General features: G+C 41.0%; 1 pseudogene; it reads right to left on the bottom strand.

The window, feature by feature from the left end:
- Positions 1–9,101, bottom strand: part of LOC104129629 — a 15,207-nt pseudogene extending 6,106 nt beyond the window's left edge.
- Between the last annotated feature and the right edge of the window lie 864 nt (positions 9,102–9,965).

Below are 9,965 nucleotides of genomic sequence, written 5' to 3'. Positions count from 1 at the left end.
TCCAGGGCTGCCATCTCCTCTGTGAGGTTTTTCACCTTTGAGAAGAATGGAGCAAGTGCAGATAAAGGAATGCCATACTCTATAACAGAAAACAGGGGCTTTTTTGCAAGAGGGACATCTGCCTCCTACCTTGTTTTCAGTGGCATGTTTTTCCTTCTCCACTTTGGCCAACGTTAACTCAAGGTCATCAATATCTTTCTTCAGCTCTGAACATTCATCCTCCAGTTTCCTCTTCTTGGCTGTCAGCTCAGCATTAATTTCCTCCTCATCCTCAGCCCTTTCAGTCACTTCCTTAATTTTGGCTTCCAGCTGGATTTTGGTTTTGATGAGCTGGTCACACCTTTCCTCAGCATCAGCCAAGCTATCGGCTTCCTGGTGGAGAGACACAGATTTTGCGGGGTTGTAATGTTTTGAAGTTTCTCCGCTCTGCCTTTTGCATCACTGAGTAGGCACCTGTTGAAACGGGGGCTGAACCTGCCCTTCCACTCCAGAAACTGGAAGATCTTGGCCTGTGTCCACTGGGAAACCTCACCATCTGGAATCAACACTCATTCCAAATTTGTTGTGTCTCATAAAAATGCCTCACAGAGAGGGTAGCTGACAGAAACCATATTCAATAGCTTCCTCTTTCTAATTGACTCATCATGAACCTCATCATATTGGGGGAGTAAAGGCTTTGTGGGAATACTTGAGCAGAGCAAGTGCTGTTTTGTTTGCTGTGAAGAAACTGCCTTTTCCCAGTTGAGTTTCAATGGGAAGCATCTGTGTTTCTGAAATAATCAAGGCCACCTTGTGTAGCTGTAAGTAGGAAAAGTGGGTCCTTCTCTGGTTTGCCTTTATTCTGTTAGGCAGGTACACTGCTTTGAAACTTGAGCAGGTGGAAATACTTGCCTTCCAGTTCAGCGCTCTCTGCTGTGGATTCCTTGTTTTTTATGCCGAGGTTCATGTGGGGCTGCCATGACACTCACCATGACCCTGCCAGTGCCTCTTTACTCAGCGTTAGAGTGTGTGATTTAGACTGTTTTCTACTGCATGATAGTCAGCTCTCTGCAAGTCTCTGCTGAGGGCAAGAAGCATTCTGACTGTATATCGTTCTTTCCCCGGGGACAAATGAATGGTGGTACTCACCGCCTGTACTTGGAGCTGCAGGTCATTTTTCTCCTGCAGTAAGGTCACCATTTTTTCCTCCAGTTCCTTCCTCTTTGCCTCAGACTTTGCAAGCTCTTCCTTGGTTTTCTCAAACTCTTGTTTCATGTTGGCCATCTCCTTCTCAGATTCTGCACTCTTCAGCAAGGGCTTGATCTTGAAGAACAGCTTCATCCAGGGCCAGTGCTTCACATTCATGAATGCACGAACGTTGTACTGGATACAGAAGATTGGCATCCCTGAAATAAAATTGACATGGCTAATGCATACTCTGTGTGTGGTGAATTTAGACTCAACTAGAGAAGTACCATGAGAATATGAGTGAGAAAGACCTACCTCCTCTCCACCATTTTCCGATACTCTACTCTCATCAGGAAGCCCCTGCACCTGGCTTGTGTCATGGTCATAATCTCTGCTAGTTTCTCATCTCTCATCTCCTCCAGCAGACCTATCAGCCCAGCTTTGAAGAACACCTTACAAAATGGAATATTGTAGCACATCAGTCTCAGGCAGTGCGTGACAGAGGCACATAGTGTTTGAACACAGGACTTGTTTCTACCTTGGTGTGGCCAAATCTATACTGGGTGTGGTCCACATCGATGGACCCAAGAAGCTTCTCTGAAGCCTTCTTGCTATCCATGAACTGACCTTCTGGAATAGCACTTATGTTAAGCACTCTGTATCTGTAGGAGAAAGCAGCACGTGAAGAAATCCGCATTACTGATACCACCACTGCAACTGAACCCCACAGCATTCTCAGCAAGAACTCACTGACTGAGTCATGTCATGAATTAGGGACAGTCCATACTTTCAAGACAGTGTAAATGAAGATTTCATACTGTTTACTCAGAGTCTAAGGGAATCCTCACCATCAATAGAAAATCCACCATAAACTTACAATAAAACATGTCTATATTTCTCCTTAGGTCCTTTTTGAAATACAATGTTTAATTTTTTAAAGACACTTGGGCTCTTCAGCATGGTCTGAATGGGCAGAAAGGAGGAGCACTCTTACCTCTGTTTGAAGTCAGCATACAGGACTCTGCTGGGGAATCCTTTTCTGCATATTCTGATCCCTTCCAGCACACCATTGCATCGCAGCTGATGCAGCACCAGCTCATGTTCCATGGCACCTAACAAACACTGCCATTAGCGACTGCTCTGTTGCTTAATACTCAGGAGGAAAGCTTCTGTTGCTTGAGTTTTCCTCCTATTAGTTCCCCTTACCAGGCGTTTTTGTTTCATTTGGGATGATGCATCGCACAAAATGGGGGTGAGTGCTACGTAGATTTGTCATCAGCTTGTTTAAATTCTCCTGTGAGATTACAAGGTGAAGATTAGATCAACAAATGAAAGATCTGCTCGCCTTCCTGAATCAATATACTGGTTAGGCTTTTATATGCAATAATCTTAAACCCAGCCTCTCTGTTTTTCAGAACTGCTCATTAATTGTGCATGGTAGCAGTATTGAAAATATTCAGAAGTCCATAATCTTTATTAGGTAAAACATTCAGAACTGTGTGCAATAGCTGAAAGAAATTGACCTATTTCCATGTCATGTTTAGCTTAAAAAATGGAGGTGTATGAAAAAAAATCTGAATGACAATATCCTCAACCATTTGAAAGAGTTTTCATTTTGATATATTAATGAGATAATATCATTCCAAGTTGAAAAAGAAAAGAAAATAGTCCATCCTTTAAATGGAAAGAAAAGTTACCTATAGTACATAATCTTCATCCTCTTTCTATAGGACTTAACATCTCTTTTCACATTTTAATTCCTTTTGTTCAAGTAAAAAGAGACAGTGAGGAAAACTGTGCATACCCGGAAAAGAGCTGAGACAGTCTGGAAAGAAGAACCCTTCTTCTTCCCACCCTTTTTGCCACCACCCTCTGTAAATGAAGAAAAAGGGGAAAAAACAAACTTTTGATCGTGAACATGGAACTACAGAACAGAAAAAAACTTTTCAACATTTAGGTCTTCTGTTTGATTATTTATGTCAACAATTTCACACAATGAAAATACAATTTTCACGAAGCTGACCTGCATCTGCTCCACCATAGTTGGCAAAGAGTAAAGCCAATGTCTTCACAGATGATTTCTGGTACAACCCAATGACAGTTTCGTTCAGGGGGTCCTTGTTCTTCTCAAGCCAGCCAGTGATATTGTAGTCCACTGTGCCAGCGTAGTGTATCAGGGAGAAGTGGGCCTCAACCTTTCCTTTGGTAGGCTTGGGCTTCTGGAAGTTGCTGGACTTGCCCAGATGCTGGTCATAGAGCTTGTTCTTGAAAGAGGTGTCAGTTGCCTTGGGGAACATGCACTCCTCTTCCAGGATGGAGAAGATGCCCATGGGCTGGAAGACATTACCAGAGATGAGGGAGAAACGGATTTCTTGTTTGGAAAGAGGCTAGTGTTAAGACAGAAAACTATGAAACAAATCAAAAGATAAGGTTGCATCTGTTCTTTTCTGGACAATATGTCACAGAAATTTAACTTTTCATCCTTGGTGTTTCACCTTTACTTGTAGAACTACTTTTAACCATTTCTGGCAGCATTACAAATTACAGAACTACAGAGCACTTTAATAACTGAAAGCTATAATTTTATTCCAGATATATACAAATTCTTTATGTATCCCTCAATAACTAGAGAATTCCAACATCAATGGATCTGAAAAGGAAAAGGTACCTTCTCAATGAGCTCAATGCAGGCAGCCAGGTCCATCCCAAAGTCAATGAATGTCCATTCAATCCCTTCCTTCTTGTACTCCTCCTGCTCCAGCACAAACATGTGGTGGTTGAAGAACTGTTGCAGTTTCTCATTGGTGAAGTTGATGCACAGCTGCTCAAAGCTGTTGAACTGCCAAATGTAAAACAAGATGCAGTGTTTTCAAGGTTCAGCCATCAACACAAGGCTTCTTGCTGTGTAGTTGTGATTCTTCGTGTGTCTCTTCAGACAAATACAAGATCCCTTCCCTATGTCTTCTCTTAGGAAACCTTCAGTAGAACTATACTTGCGTTCTGAAGAGAGAAAAGACTTCTAATTCATTGTAATGTAGAGATGGGGGGTTCTTGTTTGTTATCATTCCGTATAATATGGGTACAGTAATTATGATAATTATAATTTATCCCTTTGTAATCCCTTCATTCTAAAGCAAATTTAGTAGATAACTTCAGCAGATTTTCTCCTATGAGAACAAATTTATTACTAGACTTCTCTTCCCCCAACACCCCGATCACGAAGACTTCCTCAATTTGCTACTCAAATACTTTTCTGTTCTTAAGAGAGTGTCTTTAGATATTTCTATGCATTAATATGGAAGATTTGGGGTTCTTTCAACAACAGCATGAGCATTTCCTCATCTGTTTCAATAATTTCCCCCAACAGCATGAACATTTCTAATCTTTTCCAATATTTTCCACACCTTTGGCCTATATAACTTTGTCACAGATTTCTTACTTTTTTCTTTTGTTTTAACTGAGCTTGATACTCTCGCATGCTGTGGTATTAGTTTCCTTCCTATTAAGATATAACAGTTGAAAAGGCCAATCTTTTTGGTAGATCTCTTGATCACTGTATTTTTTACAAAAAAAAATCTGAATTTTCCTAAAAGAAGTCTTAGAATTCTCTTAACGCCAATTGTCCCTTCCATGAAGCTGATATGAAATCTGTGTTCCTTACATCAAAGATCTCAAAGCCAGCAATGTCCAGGACACCAATGAAGTACTGTCTGGGCTGCTTGGTATCCAGCTGCTGGTTGATGCGAACAACCATCCACAGGAACATCCTCTCATAGACAGCCTTAGCCAGGGCACCAACTGCATTGTGCACCTAAAGCAAAGGGGAAATGTGCAAAAGTTACTGCACAGAGAAATTTTAAGGAATTTTAACTGTCTGAAGAGAAATTCTGCAGTATAATCATGTATTCCTAGAAAGCATTTATCTTACCTGCTCCACAGTTTGACCTTTGGTCACAAATTCATTCCCAACTTTGACTCGAGGATAACACAGGGCTTTGAGCAGGTCAGCTGAGTTCAGACCCATCAGGTAGGCAGCTTTGTCAGCAACTGAAACACAAGAGAGACGAAGAAAAAATTTTGATCATTGGACAAGGATTGGAATTTGATGAATGGTTATGTGCCTCAGAAATAGAATCAATCTTCAAAATCCCTGACTACAAATCTTTTAATCTAGTATCACAGCAAGCATATTGCATACCAGAAAGCTGTGATAGCCAATATTGGTATTTTTTTGAAAGTGGTTATCAATAAGAAGCTTATCCTTGAATTTTAATTAAATTTATAAACTGAAACAATGCTTTTAATAACTTTCCTTTGAAAATACATGAATATTACAACTTGGCATCTTAGTCAAGATCTAAGTTCTTATATATAAATAGGCCACAGTTTGCATTGCCAATAGGATAGGTATGTACATGCCAGGGCTTATTCTAGAGCTTATGTATGAAACTAGGGAAGCTGTCTCTTCAAAAAAGCTTCTCAAACCCCTCTGTATGCTAAATGAAAAAATGCATCAAATGAAACTAGCTCATCAAAAAGATAACTGAAGGAGTACCATTCGGTAAGATAGGCCAGAGATCAGAAAATTAGGTTTACAGCTTCATGGACACAAAAATAAACATTACTTAGCTTTCACTTGATTAAGCTATAGCTTTTGTCCTGTCTAAAAAAAAGTATCTTCCCAAAACTGATTTCTTTATGAAAAGGTCAGTTCCTAAGGACCTTCTGTGCCATCTGGCTCTGCCTGCTCTTCTCGTTGTTTCTGCTTGAACTTCAAGTTCCCATAGTGCATGACAGCCCCCGTCAGCTTGTAGATGGAGGTCTTTTCATCGGCAGTGAAGCCCAGGATGTCAATGGCACTCTGCAGTCAAAAAAATGAAGTAAAAGCATTGCCTAACAACCTTGCCTGTCTCATGAAAAATATTTTCTTTAGACTACTTACATCTGTAGCCATGAGCTCCTCCTGATCATCAATGCTGGGAACGGTGACCTCACTACCAATTAGCTCCGGCTTCTTGTTGGAGGTGATCTGATAAAATATGTGGTAGCTTCTTTCTGCCTTGAGCTGGAAAGTGACCCTGGACTTCGCCAGCAGATCTGGCAAGGAGAGCAGGACAGAGTTAGGCACAGAAATGCACACGGAGGTGGGAATGTAGGAAGAAAAGGGATCAGGCCAGGAGAGCCTCTTACAAGTTTCAATGTCAGCAGAAGCCAGTTTGCCTGTGGCCCCAAAGTGGATTCTGATGAATTTGCCCTGTTAAAGAGAACAAGCAGCATTTCAGGCTGCATGGCTTCTTTTGATGTCTCCTTTATGTGGCATACTCATGCTAGGGCCATCCCTTATCTTGTAATGGGAGGGAGAGATTTTGTCCAAAGCAACAACTTACAAAGCGTGAGGAGTTGTCATTCCTCACGGTCTTGGCGTTTCCAAAGGCCTCCAGCAGTGGGTTGGCGCTGATGATTTGATCCTCAAGCGTTCCCTGCAGGATGATAATTATTGCTGGTTATCCTTTCCAAAAATCATGTCAGGAACAGTCAAAAGCATAGATTCAGGACAGCATCTATTAATTTACCTGCATTTTGCCAGACTGCTCCTCCTTCTTCTTATCTCCACTCGCTGCAATTATTGCAAAGTACTGGATGACACGCTTTGTGTTCACAGTCTTCCCTGCACCGGATTCTCCACTGTCAAGCCAAAGAGAGAAGCAGAGAGCGCGTGGTCAGGCAGGAGGTCCCCTGGCACCAGGCAGCCCTGCAGGGACCTGAGCAGGGCGTGTACGTACGTGATCAGGATTGACTGGTTCTCCCGATCTGTGAAAAGACAGAAAGAATTTTCTTAGTGCTTGTTAATCGCAGAGAAATCAGAACCTATGAGAGAAACTCACTGTGAATGGAAGCTTCCTTAATAGTGCAGGAACACTAGATAGCCAATTCCCAATTAAAAACTTCTGGAAATGTAGCACTTAATCCCTTTCAGGATTCAGTTCCCCCAATAAAAAAAATAATTGTACTTTCAGTATGATTAAAGTGACTGAAACATGTAATATGAAATTAGTTAATACTTCCTGGGGACACAAGAGCCTTACAAGATCAGACCACAACCCTCCTGAGTTCAAGGATTTTTTGAGCCAGGCATAATATAATTGTATGTAATTGTGTGGGTAAACTTTGCATGAATTCATCTTACTTTAGTCATTGAAATAGACCTTTAGGACATATAATTTGTTTTGATAAAGAATATCCAGGACTTAAGTATGATGTATGCAATTTGTTTCTACTGTTAGTTGTTTTGATGCCTCTATCTGTTCAAATGTCAGAGAGAAGGAAAGAATGAATTCTGATTCTGCCTTCTATACAACCCTTGATTTCTATACGACTCTTGATTTTACAAATTTCTGTCATATATCCCCATCCATTTTGTCTTCTCCATCATCAAAGTGCCCTTACCTACTTAATGGTGGTCATACTGAATTTATTTCATGCCTATGAATATTGTTTTGTCCCTTGCTGAAATTTTCCAGGTTCACTCTTTTTTTTTCCAGGAGAAAACTGGAACTGACTGCATTTTTCCAGATGTAAAAGTTCCACTTTTTAATGGAATATTGTGTCATGGAACTATTGCTCTATTTGTTTTCTTTTTTTCCCACAAATAATTCCTAAAGTTCATTTTGTTTTCTTCTGCCCTAATAAGCACTGAGCCAAAATTTCTCTAGCCTTATTCATTGTAAGTCTGAGATCTTGTTCTTCAGAGGTAATAGCCGTTTTTTAGCTAACCATTCTGCCAGTCTTCCATTTTCCTTTGTATCTCCTGCCTTTTAGGCTCTGTCTCCTTCATCTGACAATCCCTGATCATTTGGGGTTCAAAGGCAGTAAGAAAGCTCTGATAATGCACTTATTTGGATTTGGAATTTCAATTTATAGCAATTCTTTCTTACTTTCTGGCATGGATATCGTATTAGTTATGTTTCATTCCATGCTTTTGGTTAAGATAAGAGCACCAGCACTTCTGTAACATTGCTAATTTGCTTTCCATCAGACTTTGTACTCTGCAATTACAAAACTTAATTTCCAGTCTTCCTTCTACAACATTCCCAGTGTGCCTTATGTGCCATTTAAAGATGGCCATTCTAGGTTACTCAGCTGTCATAGATGATGTAAACATGACTCCATATGTTCAAAGATTATCTGCAGAGAAAAGGAAGATTTTTTTCCTGAAGTGCACACAATATCATTTGAAGGGATATCAAGCTACTCACCATTTAAGATAGGCATTGTCAGAGATGGAGAAGATGTGTGGAGGGGCCTCCTGGCGCTTCTTGCCTCGGTAGGCCAACACCACCTCCGGGTTGTACACCGGCAGCCACTTGTAGGGGTTGACAGTGACGCAGAAGAGACCCGAGTAGGTCTGCGAGGAAGGGAGGCAGCACGTTGGCTTCCACGTAGCCTGGCAGAGCAGTTCCTCCAGCTACCCAAAGGAAGACTGCTGCTGGTACTTACATAGATCATCCAGGCTGCGTAACGCTCTTTGAGGTTGTACAGCACAGCGGGTTCGTGGAGGTGGGTCATCATGGCCATGTCCTCGATTTTATCATACTTGGGAGGGTTCATGGAGAAGATTTGATCTTCCTTCACGGTCAGGGTCTGCCAAGGAAGAGAGACTGATATATGTCAACTAAGAGCCCAGACTGGGAGTTAAATTATGTTGTCAAGGCTTGCATTTTCCTCACCTCTCCAGCTTCAGTCTGGACAGTGACCTTCCCAGATTCCCTGCTCTGGATTGTCCCTTTCACAAAGGATTCCTTAGGATGCACCACAAAGACAGATGTCTTTGCATCAAAAGGCTTGTTCTGGGCCTCGATTCTCTCCTTCTCTGACTTGCGGAGATAGGGAGCCGCCTCCCCAAAGACGGCCATCTCAGAGTCTGCAGAAGTCATGTCTGCACTTTACTGAAGACCCGTTAGCAGAAGTCTCTGAGGGGGAAAGAAGACACTTTCCCTTAGCTCAACAATAGTTTTCTGCACCGGTGATGAAATCTTACAGTTTCTATTTTTCCAGTATTTAAACTATGCCATTTTCAAAAACACCTTTTGAAAGCTAGTTTTTATTTGAACAAGTAAGTTCTTATATCCCACTTGAGAATGAAACAGCAGTCTAAATAATTTTAGCCTTCTAATTATGAACAGCATTTTTAATATTGACCATAATTTTGCAATATTATACTGGTGGGTCTTTTGCCACTTTACTATTGACATACCGAAGGACCAAACCTAAAGCAAAGCTCTCACTTCTGTTGCCCTTAATTATCAACGATGAGTCTCCAAAAAGTCTTTTCAGTGACCATGATCTGGGGAAAGTAAATTTACTTACTTTCACACTGTATATGTTTTATCAGGCTCAGTCCAAGCTTTTCTGCAATGGATATGAATACAAAAAATTGGGAATGAATATAGTACAATTACCTCAAGGTGACTGGACTAACAGTTAATAATTTAGGGTGTTGCCTGTCATGACATCAGAGGCTCTAAGTCAGTCACTCGTATATTAATCAGTTGGCAACACTCTTCTTATGTTCCATAGTATTCCAGAGAGAAATTTTATGTTGGAAATAAAAAGATGCCATGGAAAGCAGATTGAAAAATTCAGCTATAAATCAGAAGCAAGCCCTCCCTTCTGGTTATCAGAAGCAATCAGAATGCACTGAGACATGCAAGATAAAGAGAAACTCCTCACTCTCTGCAGTCCTACAGAACACATACACTTACCTTGCAACTTTCTGTGAGAGCAGGGCAAAATACTCC

Source organism: Egretta garzetta, unplaced genomic scaffold (assembly GCF_000687185.1).
Source record: "Egretta garzetta isolate BGI_Z169 unplaced genomic scaffold, ASM68718v1 scaffold1407, whole genome shotgun sequence".
In the NCBI taxonomy this organism is placed as follows: Eukaryota; Metazoa; Chordata; class Aves; order Pelecaniformes; family Ardeidae; genus Egretta; species Egretta garzetta.
The sequence above is the reverse complement of the archived record's forward strand: the minus strand, read 5'-3'. Positions and strand labels throughout refer to the sequence as shown.